General features: G+C 39.0%; 1 protein-coding gene across 2 annotated transcripts in view; it reads left to right on the top strand.

Annotated features, from left to right (window-relative positions):
* TXNDC11 (thioredoxin domain containing 11) overlaps positions 1-19,582 on the top strand; it is a 75,408-nt gene that overhangs the window by 25,406 nt on the left and 30,420 nt on the right. The window lies entirely within an intron of this gene.

Genomic DNA, 19,582 nt, shown 5'->3' with positions numbered 1-19,582 from the left:
TGTGTACTGTTACCTTTTGCATGTTATCTCTATGATTATATTGATTCTTTTTCCTCTATTTCTATAAGTAATTCCATTGTTTTGTGTTCCATTGGCAAACAGTGAATACTCTATTGTTTCAAATCTGGTCTCTTAAATGTTTAGCTTTTTAAAAATGTAGCTTGCCCATATGGTGTCTGCATTTATATATTTTGCACTTTAAAATTTATTATGTCATTCTGTTTTTTTGTGTGTGTTATAAGAAGCGAATACTAAAATCTTAGGAAGCTAAAAAAAAAATGCCCTTCAAAGAAGATCCCAATTGAAGATTATATATAAAAGGGTAATGTGGAGTCATTCACTAAAATGATGATAGCATTCGAGTTCTTGAGCTGGAGAGGATATTTGAAGATTACAGAAGGAAGTTTTGTTGTCTGGCTAGCTTATTCTGTGTGCTCATAATTCATTTTAGAATGCTTTTTCAAATTCAGAGGTTTCCAAAATACTGCCTTTTTTTTTTTGGAAAAACCTTTCGAGTACAAGTTAGAAGTTTTGGCCAAAGCTTTTAGTGGTTATATGTCAGTTGGATGAACCATAATTTAGGAGTACATTTCCCTCAAGAAGTATTTCTCCAAGTATGAAAATCATGCTGTGTTACAGCCTAAGTGTACTGCCGGGTTCACTAGTCTCAAGTCCACTTTTGTTGTTGTTGTTTTTTTTTTTACTTCACTGAATCATTATATTATTTGAGGTCCTACTTTTGAAATTAAATGTCATATCCTGCCCACTTTTTCATGTGCTCCATGTTCTTTCTCTATATCAGTCATGGCCTCCTGTCAATTTTGTTGGCTTTACTCTCATCTGTTTACCTGTGTGCATCCCCTTTTTTCCTACTCTGGTTCAGGCCCCTTCCCCTCCCGGGACTAGACCGGTGGGCACTTAACTGGGACCACTTGCATCCCTTCTTCCTTAGTTAGGTCTTTGAATGTGCCACTACTGCCTGAAATGTGCCCTGTTCCTCCCCACCCTCACCTATCAGACCCATATTCATCCTTCAGCTTAACTATCACTTCCATGGTCTCTCCCCCAGTCTCAGTTGGGTAACCTGTTTTGTTTCATAGAACTTAACATAGTTTGTACTTACGTATGTAGTTACGAAATTGCTTGTTTAATGTCTGTCTTCTCCCCCAGACTTGGAGATTTTGGAGGGCAGGGGCCATGTGTCTTCAGTCCTGTGTTCTTTCTTCACTGTCTGGCACGTAGCAGGGGCTCAGTCACTCTTTGTCCAGTGAGTGATCAGACTGACGGCCATACCATATCATCTTTCCCCTAGGAGATGAGCCAAAAATACGTAATCATCCTTCCATTACTGGATATTAGACTGCTTCAGTATTTTTGTTTGGTATTATAATAGTGTATTATTAGTACACCAAACAATTAAATGATGGCTGTTTTAATATATACCTTGTCTTAAGGTTTTATGCATGGAGAATCTGCTGTAGTCTTGTTTCTCATCTGGGGACATTTTGAGAGGAAATCAAGCCGTCCAATAAGCATTTCTTCTGCCCACTTGAAAGACTGAGCTGCCTCAGGTGACTAAAAAAACCTAGTCAGAGTTTGAACTTTAAAAAAAAATACTACCAACTTGAATAGCTTAAGAAGCAGATACTCAAAAATCTTAGAAAACTGAAAAAAAGCCCTTCAAAGAAGATCCCAGTTGAAGGTTATATATAACAGGGTAATCTGGAGTCATTTACTAAAATGATGGTAGCACTCAAGTTCTTGAGCTGAAGAGGGTATTTGAAGATCATGGAAGGATGTTTTGTTATCTGGCTAGCTTATATTGTGTGCTGATTCATCTTAAAATACTTTCTCATTTAGAGATTTCCAAAATTTTGCTTCTTTTTGGAAAAATCTAAGTACAAGATAGTAACCTTTTTTCTCCATTTTTTTCTTTTTATAAAGGAAGGGATAAATGGGTAAAAACTACTTGAAGGTACAAAATTAACCTCTTTGTTCAAATGACTAAATTTCACAAATGATGACATGAAATTTCTTAGAATAAATCTAGTCCGATTTATTTTTCCTATGTTTCTTTCTTATCTTGTAAAATCCTGTTACATATGAGCTTTGCAAGAGCTGAGATTCATTTTAATAAATCATTTTTCACACCATTTTTGTGAGTTCGCCCCCCACCCCCCTTAAACTTAAACCATTTTTAGAGGAAAAGACAAGTTTGGAGTGATGGTTTTTCTCTAATACGTGTGCTGTGAGGGATTACCTGAAATAAATCTCGCCCTGGGCATCTGGGATTTTCTCCCCTTTCCTTTCTCCTATCCTGAAGTCCCATTGTGCTTTACTTACTATTAATAGCAGATGTTCAGTAAGAGAAACATGCACACTTTTTTCTTAACGGTACAATTTGAAATGTAAATTCTAGGTCACTGTTGTGTTTAGATTGTGTATACAAATTGAGGCCTGAGAAACATTTGACACACTTAACATTTGGTTATAGAGGACTTAACTGAAGAAGTGTTTAGACTGTTGTGGTAGAAAGCAGATGTCCTTGTTCAACAAGCCACAGGCGTTTACAAATGCATGTGTCTCTATTGCCTTAACGATTTAAAAAATTTTTTTTTCTTAGAAATAGCCAGTCACTCTGACATTTGTTTCTTGAAGCTCGGTGGCCATCAGTCTGCAAATATTTTTAGAATGCACCATAAATGAAACATCATTTCTAGGGGCTGGGGATGTTTTAAGACAGGAGTCATATGATCTGGTTAAGATTGTTAGTCTGATGATTGATATTAAAGGAAATTAGGGAAAATTCACCTCAGCATTTCACATTGACTGCTTTCTCTTTGTTCTTTCAACTATTTCCTTCCATCCCAGTTGCCCATGTCCTTCACCTGTTGATCCCAGTCTTGGTGTTGATTTGTCGGTTTGTGTACACCTACCTGCCTGTTAGGTGGTGTGGTCAGTAACCCTGTGTTACTGATTTCTCAGATAATCATCAGATGCCTGCTTTATCACAAAATATTTTCTTACAGGTAATTGTGTTTATTTGTGTGTTTTCTGTTGTTCTAGATACTTCGTTTTGTATGAGTAAATAAATGTAAGTTCACTTCTCGCTTTGTAAGTTATTACCTGGTAAAATCTGGACTTTGCTTCCTCTAGTTCTTGTATTTTATGGAATATTATTTTATATCCACCCATCTACTTGGCTGGATTTGAGTTGGAATTGTATTACGTGTGTAAATTGACTTAGAGGTAATTGACATGTTCATAACATTTAGTTCCCCTTTCTGGGATCACAGCATAATTATCCATTTATTCAGACCTTTAAATTATTTATAATAGGTCTTACACATACCTCATTGATGTTTAGTCATTTCAGAGTGCTGAGTGATTAACTGTGGGCCAGTAAGTCTGCGTTTATTTTCGTATCCTGAGGAAACTAGTCTCTTGTGCTTCTCCATTCTTCCCAGACTGAAACGCCTGCTCCTCTTTGAACTTTTTCACATTTGATCTTGGCAGACAGGCTTCCTTCTTTTGCCTAAAGAAAATTTGGTCGGGTAGGGGGTCAGTATTTTTTAAGTTGCTTATTTGATTTTTTTCCATCTTATGATTATTTCATTATTTGCTCTAAAAATGTGTTCTCGTAAAATATTGTTATATTCTGCTATAATTCAGTGACTTTTTAAAAAGAGAAAATTTGCAACAAATTTTGATCCTGTTTTTCATTTGACCTATGAAAGGGATGAAATATCATCTGTGGGGAAAGCAGTAACCTGGGAGCCAGCAGTGTTTGGTCCTTATCTTTTGCCCCTGATGGGATCTGTAAACTTGAAAAAAAAAAAAAATTTTTCTGTCTTTAAGTTTGTCTATCTGTAAAATTGGAAAGGGTGGAGATAAGGGTAAATGCATTTTTTAAGACCTCATCATGTGTAGAATAGTTTGTGTGTGAATAAAGTAATAAAGTCTGTAGTAGCTTAATTAGAAAGCCATGTGTCTGAAAGCCCTTAAGGTAAGGAGTGTCTTCTTGAGAGCATATACACGATGGATGAGTGGACCCAAGTCTTTTCTTCTGGTTTCCTGCAGCACTCCATACCCACTTCTGTTTGTACTGCATGGTGTTCTCGCTGTAGAACTGACTGTGTGTGTCTCCCACCAGAATCTGAGCTGGTTTATTCAGATAATATTTTTGTCTTCTTGATTCACTACAACTTCACCGCCTGCTAGACCAGTGTTGTAGCTAAGAGGTCAAATGAATGACTATGATAAAGGACACTTCCTTTCAGTTGCTCAGGTGAGAATGGTTTTAGCACTGGGGTGTTAGGTCAGTTTGGATCCCCTGCCACCACCTCCACCACTCCTCATGCCTGGCCTTTCAGGTTTGGTAGCCCAGTGTGTAGGAATCACTCCCAGTTGGACTAGAGGGGGCCCCTACCTGGCCAGTCTTCTTATTCTTGCTTTTCACTGACTCTCATTGACCCCTGACACTGGAATCCTAATATTTGAATTGAAATTCACATGATACTTAAATGTCACCTTGAAAATACACCACACTGTTAACTAAAGATATTCTTTCCATTCCCTTCTACCACCTTTAGGAATTCCTAAACTAGTTGGCAAGGGAACCTTGTCTTATTAGTTTTCTAAGGAACACCTTTGGGAAATACTGTTTCAATGAATTTTTTAAAGAGGAATTTTTTATCAGAGGAAGAACTAATTCCAGTGTAAGATCCCTCTACTCCACCAGGTGGCATCTGATGGTCCTGTGATTCACTGGTAGAATTGAGTCAGGACACACAAAATGTGCCCTCCTCTGTCCCTATTCATGAATAAAGCTCTTCTGGAGCACTTTGCTGTTAGATTGTGAAATTTTATATCAAGAGGTCTGAAGGATAAGATTTTCTTACCCTATCGGTGACATTCTTAAAGGTGTTGCTAAAACACCAGACTGGCTTCTTAGGCAAAGTTGACTCAGATTGCTTTATTTTCTTGGGTTCCTGCATCTAACTACTGGGAATTTAGACCAGGCATCAGGTTTAACAATCCTCCATGGGTTTAACAGGCTTTAGGATCACCTGGTTTTCTCAGATAATCTCATTATTCATTGTTACTATATGCTCACTCATGGAGGATGGAAAGAAGTCTTTTTCTAACTGCATTCTGGGTCTCTCTGTGTGCTGACTAATATACATGAGAATAAACATTAGAAATTCCATACTTTTTGTTCTTGTACCTGAAGCAGACTTTTTAACTATATTGTTGTTATTTTAGGAAAAAATGTCATCACATTTCATAGGAGATGCTTTCATTTCCATTATGACTTAACTTTTAAGCCTTGTAAATGCTGCTAGATAAGAGCTAAAGCCGAAGTAGCTCCCTGCACTGTATGTTAGATTCAGAAGCATGACCTATTAATTCAACCAACATTTGAGGATCCACTATGTGCTACAGCTGTAAGGATGAATAAAACTCATTCCTGACCATCAGTAGTGCTACGAGCTTGTGTGGCCAACAGGCAGCCTTGCCCACAATGTGAGTGTGGTGACAGGTCTGTGACATGCTTCAGTGGAGCATGCAGGTGGGCATTCAGATCATATCAGGAAGCCTGCTCAGAGGAGATAGTGCTGGGAGTAGGGAGGGTATGGTGTTCCTTGTAGTTTAAGGAACTAGGACAGAAGATAGGTGTGGTTGGGGAAACAGAAGGTGTACAGGAGGCTCAGAACCAAATTTAGTGGTCATTTGTAGGTATTTTTATTCCTTGAAGCCATGTATTTGAAAAATTGTATCATCTTCACTAATTGTTTTGTGATATTTTCTACCATTTTAAAGTCATCCTGTGTGTGTGTGTGTGTTCATTCTTTTTCTCCAAGTTTTTTTCTTTTGAAGCTAAGACTTTTATAGATAAACAAAAACATTAAAACAAAAACAAAAACATTATAATCTCAGGGATTACCTCTAGAACAAAGTCACCAGTTTATGAAACAATTCAATGCAGACTAACTCAGTTCTGGTCTCTGCATGACCACTTTTGATGTGGAGTTGAGCATGATAAGCTGATCCTGGACTGAACCCTTTCATTAGTCAGGCACTTCACCTGGACGATCCAGCTCTGCCACTCTTTGAAGTAGGAACTGCTGTTATTTTAGTGTTATTATTACCTCAGGTGAGGAAATGCAGGCTCTGAGGAGGTTGTTAACTGATTGAAGGTCACTGCGGTATGCAGAATAATGATTCCCTGAAGATGTCCACATTCTAATCATCAGAGCCTGTGAATATGTTCTGTTACTTGGCAAGGGGGAGTTGAGGTTGCAAAGGGCACTGGGCTGCTAATAAGTTGACCTTGAGAAAGGGAGATCACCCTGGATTGTCTGAGTGGGCCCGCTGTAATCAGAAGGATCCCTGTAAGTGGAATGGAGAGAGGCAAAAAATAGTGTGTCAAAGTGATTCAGTGTGAGAACTTGTCTGGCCCCTGCTGGCTTTGCGCTTGGAAGGGAGGCACAAGCCAAGAAATGCATGCAGCCTCTAGCAGCTGGAAAGGACAAGAAGATGGATTCCCCTGGGTCTCCAGAAGGAACATGCCAGCTCACACCTTGATGCCAGCTCACACCTTGATGCCAGCCCAGTGACATCCATTTTGGACTTCTGACTTCCAGAACTGCAAAACAAATTTATGTTGTTTAGGCTTTCACATTCTAGTAAGTGAGCTGAAGTGGGAACCCAGGACTGGTTACCCCTTTGACTGCTGTGCTCTCCTGAGATGAAGCAGGTGGCACAGTGTGGTGATTCCTGCCTCCTGACCTTTGCCTGTGGTCTTTGCTTTAGATAAAATGCCTTTCCCTAGTATATACCCACTTTTCTGATTTGTCAAGGGCCAGCTGAAATTTTGTGGGATTTATAAGTATTGCCTAGCTGGTGTATGTCTGGCACATTGTGGATATCAGTTGGAACTTTCCATACCACTGACCCCCTTCCTGGAACCCCTGTTGCACTAGTTGGCTGTGTCTCCAACTTAGCAACTGCATTGTTTTCTCATTTTCCTTGGACTCTAATGGTATCTCCTAACAAGTTCGCCTAGGCAGGGACTGACTCCCCTGAGAAATGATTTCAGTGGCAGCTGTGTGGCCCACCCTGTCAGCTCTTCTCACTCGTCTTCACAGTCCCCATCTGTGAGATAAGGGAGCTTCACCCAGTTGCCTCTACAGGACACTCCAGGCTTTGCAAGTGCATCAGCCCTTGGCCCTGTTTTTATAGGCCTGGGTGCTAAGAATTGTTGTTACATTTGTAAGGGGTTGTTTGGGGCAGAGGTGGGGGGAGTGGGCAGGAAGGGGAACAGTCATGTAACCCCCATGCTAGACCCTAAGAACAGCCTAAATGGGGGTGAGCATGGATTTCTAAGACTTTGTGAAGTCTTTCCTTTCCTGAGGGTGTAAAAAAAAGGGAATGGGGTAGAATTTAACTGAAATACAGACAAGGGAGGTCTTTAAATTGATTTAGTATTTAGTATTGTGCTTTGGTTAAATGAAAACTGATGTGGGATTGATGGGATTAATACATAAATCAAGTAATACAGAAATCAAATGTACAAATGCGTATGACCTGATTGTTTCTCCTACATCTCCTGTTGCATGATCAGTAACAAAATGAGTAAAGACAAAACAGTTCCTACAACTCGTGACCGCCCTCACATGGTTTCGGTGTCCTTGAGGAGCATCTCGCCCTAGGGCTGGACTCAAGGTCAGATAGTGATTGTGTGTTGGTCATGTGTTGAACCCCCTACTCAAAATTCTTTGGATGTTTTGGTTCATTTGCTCAATAAATATGAGGAGTGCCTTTTCTGCATGACTCTTGCGCTGTTGCGCCGTGAGTCCCCTGGCTGGCCCTTTCAGGTCTTTGATGTCTTATCACGTCTCCTCCCTTATCTGTGGTACAGAGGCAGGGGGGCACCGACAAGTGGTGCCCGAACAGGGACCCTTGAAACTCAGAGCGGGGAAGCTCCAAAGATCGTCGATCCGGTAAAACTCCCTGGAAAGCGTACATAGGGACAGGATCAAGACGTCAGGGACACTATCTATAAAGGGCCCACATGAAACTAAAGAGATAACCAGAGGATTACTTAAAATTACTCTGTGTCCTCCTAAAAACCACAGGAGCAAAAACTTATAAAAAAGACTTTGCTCAACTTCACAAGTACATTAAAAAACATTGTTACTGGTTGCCCCCACAAGGAACCCTCAGACAAGCTGATTGGAGTAACGTATTAAGAGATTTCAAAAAGGCTCACAGACAGGGAAACATTATCCCTGTACCTGTTTGGGTTGGATCAATGGCCCCTCAATAAAGAAAAACTGGCAGCCTTACACACATTAGTTCAAGAACAGCTTCAGCTAAATAGATTAGAATTTTCCACAAGCCCGTGGAATTCCCCTGTATTTGTTATAAAACAGAGTCCGGAAAATGGAAACTCACATTACTTAAGACAAACTAATGCAGTCCTTAAACCTATGGGTCCTTTACAAGAAGGCCTCCCTTCTCCAGATATGATTCCAAAAGACTGGGACATGGTTATTATTGATCTTAAAGATTGTTTTTTTTTTTTACAATTCCTTTAGCTGTGGCAGAAAGGGAAAAGTTTGGTATTACTGGGCTCTCCTTAAATTTGCAAGCTCCTTCAAAAGGATTCCAATAGAAAGTACTTCCTCAAGGAATGTTAAACAGCCCTACAGTTTGTCAAAATTATGTGCACAAGGCTCGCTTGTCTCCTCCTGGCATGAGCCAGGAGCTGTCTGTCCTCTCACTGTGTCTCTAAATAAAAGCCTCCCCTTAGCTCTCCTACCTTGACTGTTTGCTAAGTTCATTTATCAGCTCCACAAACAAGAACCCCGGCATCATCTTGGGGGCTCGTCCGGGATAACTTTGGAGGTGCGTATCAGCATCCAAGGCTGCCTTTTCTCTCACTGTCCTTATAGAAGGAAGCCGTCTGTGGCACCCAGCATCGGGTGCTCGTCAGCCACTTAAATGGGACTAGCCTGGCTGCCGATTTCAAAGTCTCGAGTGACAGGCTCCCCTGCGTCTCCCTCAGTGGATCCCCTGTCTCTCTTGGGAGCCGGGAAAGTCTCCCGAGTGGAGGCCGGGATTCCCTTTCAGAGGCCTCTCCTTGGATGCGAGGGACTGAGGAAGGCCGTGGGCACCTGCGAGGGTCTAGGCTGAGGCTGTACTTCAGCGGCTTCTCAAAGGCCTGCGTGTCTGGAATTGGACCCCGACAGCCCGACTGGGTACCCACGAGGAGTGTCTCTCTCCGTTTCTGTCTCTCTGACTTCCAGCCTGCTGCTTCAGGCCACCCTGGCCTCTGAGTGAGGCAGGGGATGTTCCTAACTCTCTCCTGACTTCATCAGTTTCACGGAACCTGATGCCCACCACTACAAAGTAGGAGATTGCTCTTATTCCTGACTGAATGCTGTACTCCATGTCTCATAAAATGTGTCTGAGCACCCGTTAGCCACTTATAAGACGATTAACGTCGGCTACCAGTCTTAAGTCTCTGATTAGAAAGGCTTGGCCCCTGAGAGAAGTATACAGTATAGTAAGATTATGCAGCTAAATATATTTTGATGCAAAGAAGGGAAATAGTCAAAAATTCCGTAGACTACAATATGGAACTAGTTCTCTAAATTATTTTGGTGGAAATCTATTCTTATTGAGTTCATTATCATCAAAAATTGGGAGGTTTTTAAACTAGACTCCCTGAAATGGAAGAAATTTATCTTCTGCAATACAGTCTGGCTTTAAATAACTGGTGCTAGAATTGTACTTGGATTCCAATTCCAGCCCCCTGGGCACACACAGTCCCTATCAGTACAGAGCCTTCATCAGCCCTGTTAAGTCTGGGGCCATCTAAACCTTAACCCAATTATGTAAACTGCTCACCTTTAGAGTGTATTCTTGAAAACTGAGATACTTTTAGTCAAATAAGCTAAAAAGAAAGAAGGCAATTAAATATTAGTAACTCAATTCTTTTTATCAGTTTGTCTGTATATGTTCTTTTATGAAAAGTGTTGCTAACTGTAGTCATTATGTCCTAATCTGTATGTTTGTGTGTCTAAGTGTATAAATGAAAAATATTTTCCTACCTCCAATGGTATTAATAAAAATTGACTTAAAGACAAATGCTTGTAAAAATTGGGCACTCTAAAAACTTCCAGAAAATTCTAATAAAAGATACTAAGCATTAATCCTAATAAAAGATACTAAGCTTATTTAAATTAAACTGAAATGGACATGTCCTTATGGTTATCAGCTGCCTAAGTTTACCTGAAGTCGTTGAAGTTGATGTTATCTGTTAAATCTTTCAAGAAAAAAATGCTTAAAGAGAGGCTTGACTTTGTCGATTGTTTGGTAAAAGTTTTGTGAGCATACTTGTTAGGAATAAGTAAACTAAATAAGTGTAGCAAGTAAACATCTCAATAATAGTGTGTTAATGTATTACAGTATGTTACAGTGTGTATACCTACAAACAGCCTGAGAATCTTTGTAGTAACCTAAAACCTTAAAGTTTGCTGTTACGTAGACATATTTTGTACTTAGAAATTGTGCGGTAAAGCTCATAGTTACAGAAATTATAAAATGTGTTCATGAATTTGTCAATCTAAAGAATGCTAGTGTAACAGTTTACAATAGCCTACTTCTCAATGTTCACTGAAAATTAAAGTTCCTAATGATTTTAAATTTTAATTAAAACTACTTGAAGTTATAAGGAAAACATTTCTGCATGCTAAAAAATGTATCTTTTAATAAAAGAAAGTAACTGTGTTCTAAAGTATGGCTATTTATTTAAAGAGGGAGAACACTGTAAAAGGAAAGTTGTAGAAAGCTTGTGGAAAAATTGATGTAGTCATGCTATGTGAAATTAAAGCTAATGAGTCCTGATAGCAAGTACACAGCAAAATTACAATTTTGTTTTCAGTTAAAAAGACAAAGTTTTCTTTTTTATTTTATTTTATTTTGGTATCATTAATCTGCAGTTACATGAAGGACATTATGTTTACTAGGCTCCCCCCTTTACCAAGTCCCCCCCACATCCCCATTCACAGTCACTGTCCATCAACATAGTACGATGCTGTAAAAAAAAGACAGTTTTCTTAAACTGTCAGTCTGCTCTTAATGTTGAAAGATTGTAAAAGGTTTTCTAATTGTTTTATCAAAATAGTTTCTCATGCTTAAAGTCTCAGTGAATTGTCTGAGTATTTAAGAAAATGAGATCTTAATATTAAAGGACTAAAAGTTAAACTTTGCTAACAACCGTGTAAACTTCTGTGTCTGCCTTTGAAGTATTTTGTTGCCATTCTAGTTAAATGGATAAGTATTGCTTCATGGCAACCTATAATCTTGTTTAAGCAAATGCCAAAGAACCTTTCTCCTGACAACTTTCCAAAATCAAATTTAAAAAGGTGCTTTTACCTCTAGTTACCTCTGATATTTTCCAGAGGGCCCCTGGAACATGTCAGAGGAATTTTTTCTCCTCATCAGGGAAAATATTTGACTAATTTGGCTTATGTATCTGATATATATTTACCTGGAAAGCACTGTCAAAGGGAATGATGCTAAACTTTGTTACTGAATGTTTTGTGTTACAGAAATATCCAAATTGCCTTATGTCAACTGTCTTATAGTAAGCTCTCATCAGATCTTTAACCATTGTCATTTGTAAGTCTTTTGTCATTTATAGTCACTGTTTTTTTATTACTCCTAAACTAGTAAAGAACTAGATTTCAGCAGAACAGGTATTGGTTACATAGGATTAAGTAAACTAAGGAAGATGATTTTGTGGCTTTTTGTTTCAAATGTTGCTGATGAGCTGACAACAATTTAGTAAATGACTATCTTTATAAGCAGAATTGAAACTTTATCTTTCTACCTGATCCCTACCACTAAAAACTCTCAGTGACTATTTTTATTATTTCATGGCACTTTGTTTATTTGTATAAGTTCAATAAGAATCTGCTTTCCTTGTAAGAAGACCAATTAAAAACACTGGTTAAAAGAGCCTATGTAATCAATTGCTCTTCTTGCTGCACTCATGCAAATAGTCAAGCTGTTAATTATTTTCTTAATCTAGTTACTTCTAATAAAAATGAAGGTGATTTTAGAGAAAGGTATTGTTTCAATAATGCAGCCTTATCTATACTAAATCCCAATACTAGTCATTGGGACGTAGACTAGATCCAGAATTCTAGTTTCCCCAAAATATCTAGCAATGATTGTCCAGATGTTTTAGTTTTCTCCCATCATTTCAATTAAAATTTTGCTGTTTCTAGTCCTAATATTCAGCCATGCATTCTTAATCTTGTCAAGTTGCTCCAAAAAGGAAAATCCAACTCCAGATGTTGCTATTAACCTAATAACACAATTTGTCCTATCTTGCCTAGAAGCCATAAAACTGCAAATAGTAATAGAAATGGAACCTGGAATAGAAGCGCTAATCTTCCAAGGCCCTCTCAACTGACCACTGATGGAGACCTAACTGTGCCCCACCTCTCAGCATGAAGCAGTTAGAGCAATCATCGCCCCTTTTCCCTAGCAGCAGCTAGGGTCTCTATCTGTAGAGGGGGGAATGAGAGGGACCTTGAGCTTAGACACAATAGGGTGAGGGCCTCCGGAAAAGCAAGGCAGGATATTTGCAGTCAGAGCAATGTAACTACATGCAAGGAAACCCCCTACCAAAACTCTGTGTTAAATATTAAGCTCTAGAGTCATTCTTCAGTGAGACAAGTTAAAGCTCAAAAGGCCAGGAGTAACTTGACCTTGAATGTTTGAGTGTTCCGCAAATAAAGAAGGGTGTCTCAGCATAACCTGTGACTTCACTGTAAACAGCCCTGGCAAACAGACAACCACCCAGCCTACCTTAGGGGCAGGGCAGGTGGTACAAGTCCACACCCTAAGCCCTTTCTTCACATTATCAAAGCATATGTGACGTGGGATGCCTCCTTCTTGCTCTAATAGATTATCCCAGATATAGTCATGAAAGATTTCTCCAAGCTCTGCCGTCTGATTGTGACGACAACTTGAGGCTTTTAGATACCACCTCTGTTGCAGTTGCAGCTGCATTCATCCTGCCGGCTCCTGGACTTGTCAGTGGAATGCAAAAAGATATCTAAGCTGGCCTGTGTATACAATAAGACAATGAATTTGACCGCTTCTGTATTATCTGAACTCAGTCAAGAGCAAGGAGAAGTGTGAGTTGTGGTGCTTCAGAATCGTGCTACTATAGACTGTGTTGTCTGCTGTTAAAAGAGCATATGGGATGTGAACAGTTTCCAGAAAAGCGTTGTTTTAATTTGTCTGATTTTTCTCAAACTATTCAAAGTCTATTAGACAATATCCATCATATTTAATAAGTTTTCCCAAATGCCTGGGTTACCTAACTAGTTTTCTTGGTTTCTTTGGATATGGCCAGTAATTGTAGGTCTGCTTTTGTTATGTATCTGTATTCCTGTTCTGTTAATGTGTGTACGTAATTTAATTAGTAGGTTGTTAAAACCTATACATGCTTATGTTATTCTACAAGAAGTTGTGTCAAAGAAACAATCTCACATTTTCTTCCTTTGCTACTTCTATAGCTTTTCTTTTTCCTTCCTAAATACAGCCCTTTACTAGAATTCGTGCGTCATATTTGAAATTACCGAGTATCATAATTATTCCAAGTGGTAAAGATACCTCAAGACAAGTGCTGGGCATAGAAGCCATAAATCTGCAAAGAAGTAAAAAGCTAAACCTTTTCAAAGAATATTGCTTCTCTCTCACTTACTAACTTTACATCTCCCTGTATGGCCCCAGAAGATGGCTAGTTAGCCAGAGACGGGTAAGATTCCTTAAGGGAGGAACAACCTAAGACAGGCACAGTTGCAGAGGGGCCATCAGGTGAGAAATTGGGGGTCAACTGAGGTGAGGCTTAGAGCCTCACCCCCCTAGTTTTGAGAGAAATCTTCTGCACTGTGGATGTTTTGTTGCCCTTGTCTAGCTCGGATCAATACCTAGTCTATAAGGCACGGACCTGACCGCCTACACTTAACCTTCCTACTGCACTAAACTCTACTTTCCACTTTTATATTACATCACAAAATTTAAAACATAGATTATCTTTTTATGAAAAAGTAAACTGTTAAAAGGCTTTCTGTTAGAAATTATCTGCTTGCTATATTCTTTATTATATCTACTAAAAAGAAAAGGGGGAAATATGGGATTGATGGGATTAATACATAAATCAAGTAATATAGAAATCAAATGTACAAATGCATATGACCTGATTGTTTCTCCTACAACTGATGCATGATCAATAACAAAATCAGTAAAGATAAAACAGTTCCTACAACTAGTGACCGCCCTCACATGGTTTCAGTGTCCTTGAGCATCATGCCCTAGGGCTGGACTCAAGGTCAGATAATGATTGGGTGTTGAACCCCCTACTCAAAATTCTTTGGATGTTTGGGTTCATTTGCTCACTAAATATGAGGAGTGCCTTTTCTGCATGACTCTTGCGCTGTTACACCGTGAGTCCCCTGGCTGGCCCTTTCAGGTCTTTGATGTCTCTCATCACGTCTCCTCCAGTAGTATCTGTGGGACAGAGGCAGGGAGGAGACCCACAACTGATGCTGTGGGGGTGTTCAGTACACTGTCATTAGTATATGTGACAGTGCATATTTAGCTTTATAGTTTGTTTCCTTAAAATAATGTTATTTATAACTACATTTCTCTTTTCTTCCTCTCAAGAAAGAAAAAAAAATCACAGCTAAGGAGTTACATGTTTAGAGTTTAGCAGTATCTTGGCAAGCACCAGAATGTGCATATTGTATCTATAGTGCCCAGATGCCAGATATTTTCCTAGATAATTGCTTGTGCTTCCTATTAGGAATTTTGAAAATACACAGATCTCAAAGTCACATTTCAAGGAGGAAAATGCAAGTAACAGCATAGTTTTTACATTGGAAACAATTCTGTAATTATTAGATTTCTTAGAAGGTTTTTTCCACTTTGATGAATGTGTTTATCATAGATAAGGAAGTGCGTGAAGTCATGCAGGAATAATTACGAATCACTTTGTAAATGCTAAGTAGTAGAGGGGTGGTTGTTACCCCTTTTTATATAAACCTATTGTTCCCCTTTTTCTTCCTTGTCCAAAACCTTGGAAAGAAGAGTGGGAAAGAGAAATGAATATAAAATAGCTGGGTGTAGAGTGGAATGAGTATTGTTTGCGGGATGGAACGCTCCCTTTTGGAACACCACTACTTCCCAGATTGACAAAGTGAGAGAAATTATCCCATTCCTCTCAGAAGGAGTAAATTACTTCTTAGCCATGCTGATTAAAAGTCATGTGACTTTATCCAGTGGTGTTTAGTTTTGAAATATATCATGATGTATTTGTTAATAGTTACCTTTATGAGTATTTTTCTTGACCTGATACTCCATTCTGTTCCTTGATCTCTGAGAGATTAGCTCACACAGAAGTCTCCTGGGTAGCAGATGATAGTCCTTATGTAAAAATTTCTGCGTTGTTCAGCTCCGGCACTTGTCTTTATTCTCAGGGTGTCAGTGGGCATCTTACTCTGTAATACGCATAGTGCAGTTTACTCCAGGCCTCTGAGAGAGAATTAATTTCAGAAGCTCAGCAGTTTATACGTAGAGTCACAAGCTGTAGTCTCACCTCTTACCTTCTGAAGGAGAGATAGGAAGGAACATGTTCTTAAAAATAATCATTCTATGCTGTTGGAGGGGTTTTCACCAAAAAATATAAGAAATATTGTCTTATGTATCCTTTCCAGATGATTGGCCATTATTAAGACTTACTGGCTACTGGATTTATTATCTCAGCCTAATTTTCTTCCTGAATTAAATGAATCTTACTTTTTCATCCTTACTACCCAGGCACAGTCCGTAGAAATAGAACATGAACCACACAGGTGTTTTAAATTTTTCTGGGGGCTACATTAAAATTTAAGAAGAAATAGTTGAAATTAATTTAATAATATATTTTATTTAACCCAGTTTCTCTAAATCATCAACATGTAAGTGTAAAAACTGTTGATACTTTACATTCTATTTTTTTAAATCAAGTCTTTGAATAAAAGACGATTCAAAAAATCAACAATATCTCAATTGAGGTGTTGAATTTGCACTGGAAATACTTAATTTGTATTTAGATTTCATAAAATTCACATTTGAAAAATTATTTACATACCCAAGTTGTTTTAAACATACTTAAAAGTTTTCCAATAAGTGAGTTGAGTATCACTTTAAAGTTAAATCAATTAAAATCACAGTTGAGAATATAGTCCCTTCAATGCTCGTAGATGAAGTTCTCGTTAGCTTCATGTGCCTGGTGGCTACCGTATAGCACAGCGGACCTCTGGACATGGGCCTCGCTATCCAAGTGTCCCGGGGAAAAGCAGCCGTTTCATGAGATGCTGCTGCAGGCACACCCTTGAGTTAGTATTTTGGAGTGCTCCTGGTAGGCAGTTAGTTGGCCAGCATGAGTTTTGTGGCTTTGCCTCTGGCAGGACTTTTGATTATTAATTTTTATTTATTCTTCATATATTTTATTTATTTATTTATTTATTTTTTTTTTGAGAGGGCATCTCTCATATTTATTGATCAAATGGTTGTTAACAACAATAAAATTCAGTATAGGGGGGTCAATGCTCAATGTACAATCATTAATCCATCTCAAGCCTAATTCTCGTCAGTCTCCAATCTTCTGAAGCATAACGAACAAGTTCTTACATGGTGAACGAATTCTTACAGAGTGAATAAATTCTTACATGGTGAACAGTACAAGGGCATTCATCACAGAAACTTTCGGTTTTGATCATGCAATATGACCTATAAACCATCAGGTCAAATATGAATATTCATTTGATTTTTGTACTTGATTTATATGTTGATCCCACATTTCTCCTATTATTATTATTATTTTTATTTTTAATAAAATGCTGAAGTGGTAGGTAGATGCAAGATAAAGGTAGAAAACATAGTTTAGTGCTGTAAGAAGGCAAATGTAGATGATCAGATGATCAGGTGTGTGCCTATGGACTAAGTATTAATCCAGGCTAGACAAGGGCAGCAAGACATCCACGGATGCAGAAGATTTCTCTCAAAGCAGGGGGGGTGAGGTTCTGAGCCTCACCTCTGTTGATCCCCAAATTCTCACCTGATGGCCCCCCTGCGACTGTGCCTGTCTTAGGTTGTTCCTCCCTTGAGGAATCTTACCCGTCTCTGGCTAACCAGTCATCTTCCGGGGCCATACAGGGAAATGTAAAGTTGGTAAGTGAGAGAGAAGCCATATTGTTTGCAAAGGTTAGCTTTTTACTTCTTTGCAGATTTATGCCCTGTGGCTTCTATGCCCAGCACTTGTCTCGAGGTATCTTTACCACCTGGAGGAATTATGATACTCGGTAAATTCGATATGAGGCACGAATTCTATTTAAGGTTTGTAATTAGGAAGGAAGAAGAAAAGCTATAGATGTAGCATATGAAGGAAACTTGGGAGGATTGATTATTTCTTTGACATATCTTCTTGTATAGTACCTTAAGTATGTATAGGTTTTAAACTACTAACTAATTTGCACACACATATTAACATAATAGGAATACGGTGACATAAACAAAGCAAATCTATAATTACCAGCCATCTCCAGTGAAGCCAAGAAAACCATTTAGGCACCCTAGGCATTTGTGAAAATTTATCTATAATATGATGGATATTTTCCAACTGTACTTGAACCATCAGACAAATTAAAGCAGCCCATTTCTGGGATCTGTTCACATCCCATATGTTCTTTTAACCATAGATAGTCTATAGTCATGAGATTTTGGGGTGCTACAACTTGCACCCCTCCCAACTCCTGGTTGAGTTCCAACAGTACAGATCCAGTCAAATTCGTTGTGTCACTGTATGCACATGCCAGCCTAGACATCTCCCTCCTCCTTCTTATGGCAAGTCCAGGAGACGGTGGGCTGGATGCAGCCACAACCGCAGCATCGTCCGGATCCCTGGGGAGGCTTTTTGATGATCATCCCCCGGCACGAGTCCTCCAGAGAGTGCTGATGCCGGAAGCTCCTCCTCATATCGTATCTTATTTCATTTTCTGGGTATCCAAGCTAGGCCTTGATCTTCTGCGTAGAAACAAACAGACCCTTTGCCCACACTTTGACATGCCCTCTATACCACTGTGCAGAACTCATTGGAGGTCAGCACACAGTAACTGCTTTTTTTTTTTTTTTTTTTTTAATTAAGAGAAAGGAATATTATCAGAAAAGAGTACCTCCATAGCTGATCATCTGACACCCTTTAAGTGATCAACATTAAGGATATTTAAAGCATGCGTTGATCTTTGATTTACCAATAGTTTTATCCTGTTAACGAGTAATCCCCTTTTCTTTCTTTCTTTCTTTCTTTCTTTTTTTTTTTTTTTAAATTTTTAATCTACCCTTACATGAAGAATACTATGTTTACTATGCTCTCCCCTATATCAGGTCCCCCCTAACAACCCCATTACGGTTACTGTCCATCAGCTTAGCAAAATGTGGTAGAGTCACTACTTGTCCTCTCTGTGTTGTGCAGCCCACCCTCCCCTTTCTCCCTCCCCCCATGCATGCTAATCTTAATACCCCCCTTCTTCTTCCCCCCCCTTATCCCTGCCTGCCCACCCATCCTCCCCAGTTCCTTTCCCTTTGGTACCTGTTAGTCCATTTTTGGGTTCTGTAATTCTGCTGCTGTTTTGTTCCTTCAGTTTTTCCTTTGTTCCTATACTCCTCAGATGAGTGAAATCATTTGGTATTTCTCTTTCTCCGCTTGGCTTATTTCACTGAGCATAATACTCTCCAGCTCCATCCATGTTGCTGCAAATGGTTGGATTTTTCCACTTCTTATGGCTGAGTAGTATTCCATTGTGTATATGTACCACATCTTCTTTATCCATTCATCTACAGATGGACATTTAGGTTGCTTCCAATTCTTGGCTATTGTAAATAGTGCTGCGATAAACATAGGAGTGCATCTGTCTTTCTCAAACTTGATTGCTGCGTTCTTAGGGTAAATTCCTAGGAGTGGAATTCCTGGGTCAAATGGTAGGTCTGTTTTGAGCATTTTGATGCACCTCCATACTGCTTTCCACAATGGTTGAACTAATTTACATTCCCACCAGCAGTGTAGGAGGGTTCCCCTTTCTCCACAGCCTCGCCAACATTTGTTGTTGTTTGTCTTTTGGATGGCAGCTATCCTTACTGGTGTGAGGTGATACCTCATTGTAGTTTTAATTTGCATTTCTCTGATAATTAGCGATGTGGAGCATCTTTTCATGTGTCTCTTGGCCATCTGTATTTCTTTTTTGGAGAACTGTCTGTTCAGTTCCTCTGCCCATTTTTTAATTGGGTTATTTGTTTTTTGTTTGTTGAGGCGTGTGAGCTCTTTATATATTCTGGACGTCAAGCCTTTATCAGATCTGTCATTTTCAAATATATTCTCCCATACTGTAGGGTTCCTTTTTGTTCTATTGATGGTGTCTTTCGCTGTACAGAAGCTTTTCAGCTTAATGTAGTC

The sequence above is a fragment of the Manis javanica genome, chromosome 10 (assembly GCF_040802235.1).
Source record: "Manis javanica isolate MJ-LG chromosome 10, MJ_LKY, whole genome shotgun sequence".
Classification (NCBI taxonomy): domain Eukaryota; kingdom Metazoa; phylum Chordata; class Mammalia; order Pholidota; family Manidae; genus Manis; species Manis javanica.
The sequence above is the reverse complement of the archived record's forward strand: the minus strand, read 5'-3'. Positions and strand labels throughout refer to the sequence as shown.